Source organism: Nerophis ophidion, linkage group LG07 (genome assembly GCF_033978795.1).
Source record: "Nerophis ophidion isolate RoL-2023_Sa linkage group LG07, RoL_Noph_v1.0, whole genome shotgun sequence".
In the NCBI taxonomy this organism is placed as follows: Eukaryota; Metazoa; Chordata; class Actinopteri; order Syngnathiformes; family Syngnathidae; genus Nerophis; species Nerophis ophidion.
Genome location: NC_084617.1, coordinates 21,053,723 through 21,059,613, shown reverse-complemented (window position 1 = coordinate 21,059,613; position 5,891 = coordinate 21,053,723). Strand labels below are relative to the sequence as shown.

The window sequence follows — 5,891 nt, the reverse complement described above, 5'->3', positions numbered from 1 at the left end:
ACCGATACATGTTATGTAGACCACAAGGAAGTGTTTTACATGTAGAAAAAATAATAATATTACTACCCTCTTTGATGCGCCTTATGTATGAAAATAGACATGATTAGACCTGCTCATCTGCATGGTCTGAAAATATGGTCAATAATTCCTAACATTGATTTTGAGTCATTATTATCGAGCAAAGACAGTTTTAAAGAAAACAAAAACAGCCTACATGGCAGCTTTGTTTTTAACGTCGACATTGCAACTTTTTCTTGTTATATTTCACCTGTTTGCTCTTTTAGTCCACTTTTTTTTGTAAATATTATTTTTAGAATGGGCCGCACTTTGGACACCCCTAGTATGATGTTGTTTTTATATAAGCGTTGTCTGCACGTGTTGACAGCAGGACACCGCGTCCTCCCAGCATCAGCATACGACAATCATGTGTTGGCGTCCCTCGGCTTCCTGGTAGACATCCATCAGTGTCCACGCTGGGAGCCCCCATGATGCACCAGGGTTAGTGCTGACCGTTGAGCCACGCAAAGCACGCAAGTTAAAATGAAGTCTAGTCACAGCAAGAGCCTGATCTCCCTCTGTGCGGTGACCTATGAACCCACCCGGCGGAGGAGTATCTCTTTACTGTCGGGCAAATTTGTAATCCCGTACGGTCTCTGGCTTCTCTTCTTGTACGGCAAGGCGGCGGTGTCGGTGGGAAAGTTTTGTGGCACTTTTTGTTGCCGACTGGACGGGACGAGGACAGCCTCCTGACATAAATCCCAAGTATTTGTCACAGTTGGAAAGGCGCACTGATAACAGCCAGACTGACGGCATAAAGGCAAGTTGACGGGAGGATTTTGAGACATTCTCTCCGCAGAGCTGCTGAGACCCTGAACACACACACACACACACGCACGCACGCACACAATTATAAATACACTGATGTGGAGGAGGCAGCATGTGCACATCCATCAATCAGGACTAGTTTGATGTCATCAAGTTTCCATTCAAGTACTTGGAAGTTAGGATTCTTAAAAACATGCATGTCCTAACCTTTGCCACTAAAGGTATACGAGAAAAACTATTTGCATTCAAATCGCCATTGTTATTCATACTGATTCTAAATCCAATCATCATTTTCAAAAATATAAACCCCCCCCTCAAAATACGAAACCCAAAACCAGTGAAGTTGGCACGTTTTGTATTTCGTTAATAAAAATAGAATACAATGATTTGCAAATCCTTTTCAACTTATATTCAATAGAATAGACTGCAAAGACAATATATTTAATGTTCGAACAGAGAAACGTAATTTTTGTTTTGCAAATAATTATTAACCTAGAATTTAATGGCAGCAACGCATTGCAAAAAAGTTGGCACGGGCATTTTTACCACTGGGTTACATGGCCTTTCCTTTTAACAACACTTTGTTTGGGAACAGAGGAGACCAATTTCTGAAGCTTTTCAGTTGTAATTATTTCCCATTCTTGCTTGATGTAGTTCAACAGCTTAAGTAGTTCAACAGTCTGGGGTCTCCGTTGTGGTATTTTAGGCTTCATATAGCACCACACATTTTCAACGGGTCCGACCAGTCTAGTACCAGCATTCTTTAACTATGAAGCCACACTGTTGTAACAGGTGCAGAATGTGACTATAAGCAGGGGGAATCCATGATAACATTGCTTGGATGGCAACATATGTTGCTCCAAAACCTGTATGTACCTTTCACATGAATATTGCCTTCACAGATGAGTAAGTTACCCATGCTTTGGGCACTAATACACCCCCATACCATCACAGATGCCGGCTTTTGAACTTTGGTCCAGAGGACACGACGTTCACAGTTTCCAAAAACAATTTTAAATGTGGACTCGTCAGACCACAGAACACTATTCCACTTTGCATCAGTCCATCTTAGATAAGCTCTGGCCCAACCGGCGGTGTTTCTGGGTGTTGTTGACAAATGGCTTTTGCTCTGAATCATAGAGTTTTAACTTGCACCTACAGATGTAGCAACAAATTAGAGTTACTGACAGTGGTTTTTCTGAGGTGTTCCTGAGCCCATGTGGTGATATCTTTTACACACTGATGTCGGTTTTTGATTCAGTACTGCCTAAGGGATCAAAGGTCACGGGCATTGCCACTTACGTTCAGTGATTTCTCCAGATTGTCTGAACCTTTTGATGATATTACGGACCGTTGATGGTGAAATCCCTAAATTCCTTGCAATAGTTCGTTGAGAAATGTTGTTCTTAAACTGTTTGGCAATTTGCTTACGCATTGGTTCAGAAAGTGGTGACCCTCGCCCCATCCTTGTTTGTGAATGACTGAGCATTTCAAGGAAACTGTTTTTATACCCAATCATTGCAGCCACCTGTTCCCAATTAGCCTGTTCACCTGTGGGATGTTCCAAATAAGTGTTTGATGAGCATTCCTCAACTTTTTTGCCACTTGTGCCAGATTTTATGAAATATGTTGCAGGCATCAAAATTCAAATGAGCTAATATTTGCAAAAAATAACAACGTTTACCACTTCGAACGTTAAGTATCTTGTCTTTACAGTCTATTCAATTGAATATAGGTTGAATAGGATTTGCAAATCATTGTATTCTGTTTTTATTTAGAAATTACACAACATTCCAACTTCAATGGTTTTGGGGTTTGTACAGCAAAATAAAAAAAGGTTTGATAAAACACACAGAGAGTAATAAGATAAAAAAAATACAAAATATTTTTTTATACAATACAAAATCATTTTTTATACAGTATAAAGAAGTAGCTGTCCCCAACCGTGACCCCTGAATTTCAACTTATGAAAATACCGCTTAAAACATTTTTTAGATTTATTTCAATGTTGTAATTTTAAATATATTTATGATTAAGTTTAGACAGAGGTTGAAAAACCTAGATTTATTATAAGTTTAATTTAGTTCTTTCTTCAAATCTAATATTTTCCTATCATATTGGGCCACATCAAGAGGTAGTCGGAATGTGATCTTTTCAAATGTGACTGCCGTTTAAACAAACTTTTTGCGTTACGTCATGTTTGGTCGAGCTACGTCATTTGTGTACAGCACAATCCCTTTTCTTTTTGCGATTCTTTTCTTCCTCCTTCAGTTGTTTTTCATCATCTGACTACTTGCGCTACACAACAGCCACGGCACAAACCCACTCACACGAATCTGTGTTTTCTCCTGTAGTGGTGACTTACTTGCAGTGATGGGCAGTAACAAGCTGAGTTATGTCGCTTAACTCCAGTAGCTTTGCAGTGGTTTAGCTACTTTTTTAACGGGTAGCTTTTCCTGTAGCTTAGCTACTTTTAGATCTATGTAGCTAGGTAGCTTGCATCTAAGCTACAAAGAGAAAAGATGGTGTGCAAATCCAAGCCCCAAAAAAGTATGAAGAAAATCAAATGACCTGGATGAATGAGAACATCCATACATACGGAGAAAATCCATGATGGTTGGTTGGTGTTTGTATGATGAGCCACAATTGGCTAAGGTTGGGGCAAAACATTGCGGACTGGCCTGTTGGAGGCAAGATAAGGCGGGTCATCGAGACTATTAAAGCAAAATCATAACAGTCACACACTCATGGGAGTCGTAGACAGAGGGACGCTTCAAGCTGACTACTCAAAACAATAAAAAACGTACTTGAAAATGACAGAGGGATTCTCTCCCCCAGATTAGATTTTTCCTTTAGTAATGAAGGTGATGTCTTTAGTCATATTTAGACGAATGTGTTTAGAGAAAAAAAATCCTAAAACCTTAGTTTTTAATTAAAACAGTGACTTTTAGTTAAAACAGTTGGTATTGGTTATGTGCAGAAAAACTTAATGAACTTAATGTGTGTTCCATGTCCTATATGAAGACAGCAGTTATGATTTTGGTTTAAAGAGTAAACACACAATGCATTGTTTTTGTGCGAGGACCCCTATAGGTAGTTATAGGGTGTCCCCAACTAAATGACAGATAGTTAATAGTAATGGATCCAGATTGGTTCCATTTTTACACTCTCAATTACATTAACATTGATATTATACATGTGATATAAATGCTGTTAAATGTGATGTAGCAAAGTACTTTAGCCGTGTAGCTTGTTGTGTAGCTTGCTACAATTGTCTGAGCACATCTTCCCTTGGAGCTTGGCTACATTCAATCGAGAGTATATTTTGGCTTAGCTGACTACATTTCCTAAGTAGCCTGCCCATCACTGCTCCTTTGCTCATTTAAAAAATCCAGTCAACTTCCTTTGTTTTCACTTTATCGCACTGCACATGTGACATTGGGGCCACATTGAGGCCTGTGCGTGTCTATAATGAAGTCTGATAAATATCAAATGTCACTTACAATTTAAACAGTCAGCTTTGAAAAATCAGGTCTCGAAAAAAATCGGATTTGGTCGACTTTGGCCTGCAGATTAAACGTAGTCTTTGACCTCCAGGTCTAGGGTTAGCCTTCTTTTGCTAGCTGGCCGATAAATTGTTGATGACTTCAAACTTTCCTTCTTCCTTTCTTCTCTTATTTCTTTATGATTCCTTCTTCAAATATTCTTAGTGTTGACTGGGTCAGCCTTCACTCTTTCTCTGTATTCTCTCAACCTTTCTTTTCCACTCTTTTATTTGGTTTTGGCATGTTTGTCTTGATTATTTTTCTCTGAACTCTACAATGACATTAAAAGACGTGCTTATTTGCTTTACATAGATTATTGAAATGCAAAAACATGCACCTGTGTTGTCGGTCTATCTGTGTTAGCCTTGTGATGAGGTGGCGACTTGTCCAGGGTGTACTCCGCCTTCCGCCCGAATGCACCTAAGATAGGCTCCAGCGACACCCTTCGACCTTGAAAGGAACACGCGGTAGAAAATGGATGGATGGGATGATTATTGAAAATAATCACTTATTTTAAGACCTTGTGAGCACATTATTTCAAAATGTTAGGATTAAAGTAATTTTCATTTAATTTTGTCACTACCAAAATGATCATGTCACCACCAAAACATTATGTTTTAGGTGTGACAATTCAGACTAGTTTTGACCATAACTAAATAATGCTAACAAGCATATAGCTAGCAAACACATCTTTGAAGAGTTGTACACTCATAAAAACATAAAGCTGATTAACATAATTGAAGAGAATATGTTTTGGTAGAGACAGTTTTTAAAGATACACAAAGATTTTCAGATTTTACCACACATTTATTTAAAAACTCTAGGAATAAGTTACTTACCATTGAGCCATGAATTGGCAGAAATGTAATGTCACTTCCTGGTCCAAAATGAAGGGGTGTGGCCTAAATCTGGAATCAGCCACACTTCGGTAGTGACGTAAAATCTAGGGATATGATTTTTTTGAGCAGTTTTTGAATATAAAAATTAAACCTACAATAAGTCCGTCTTTCAACCTCTGATTAAACTTGCTCATAAAGATATTTTAAATTATACCATTTGAAACAAATTTCAAAAATGTTTTAAGAGGTATTTTCATAAATGACATCTACTTCTCAATAGAAAGTACCCTGTAAAAGATGGTTTTGTATTTATTTATCTTATCACTTTCTCAATTAATTTCCTGGGTTTAAGCAAATCATATAATCAATAATAATAATAATGGATTGGCTTTATATAAAATGCATGTCTAAATACTTGAGTGTTTTATTGAAGCCTTTTTTTGGTTAAGGGACAGCATTTTGCTTTAGTTCGGTAGAATGCCTCATATAGGTACAGTATATACATATGTTAATCAATCAATCAATGTTTATTTATATGGCCCTGAATCACAAGTGTCTCAAAGGGCTGCACAAACCACAACACAAACCACAACGACATCCTCGGTAGAGCCCACATAAGGCCAAGGAAAACTCAGCCCAGTGGGACGTCAGTGACAATGATGACTATGAGAAACCTTGGAGA

At 38.1% G+C, this 5,891-nt stretch overlaps 1 long non-coding RNA gene across 1 annotated transcript; it reads right to left on the bottom strand.

The window, feature by feature from the left end:
* Positions 1 to 616: 616 nt before the first annotated feature.
* Positions 617 to 5,257, bottom strand: LOC133556032 (uncharacterized). The gene is made up of 3 exons (XR_009807437.1): positions 5,210 to 5,257; positions 4,708 to 4,820; positions 617 to 746 (listed from the first exon to the last, which is right to left on the bottom strand). It is a non-coding gene; the product is annotated as an uncharacterized LOC133556032 (long non-coding RNA).
* Between the last annotated feature and the right edge of the window lie 634 nt (positions 5,258 to 5,891).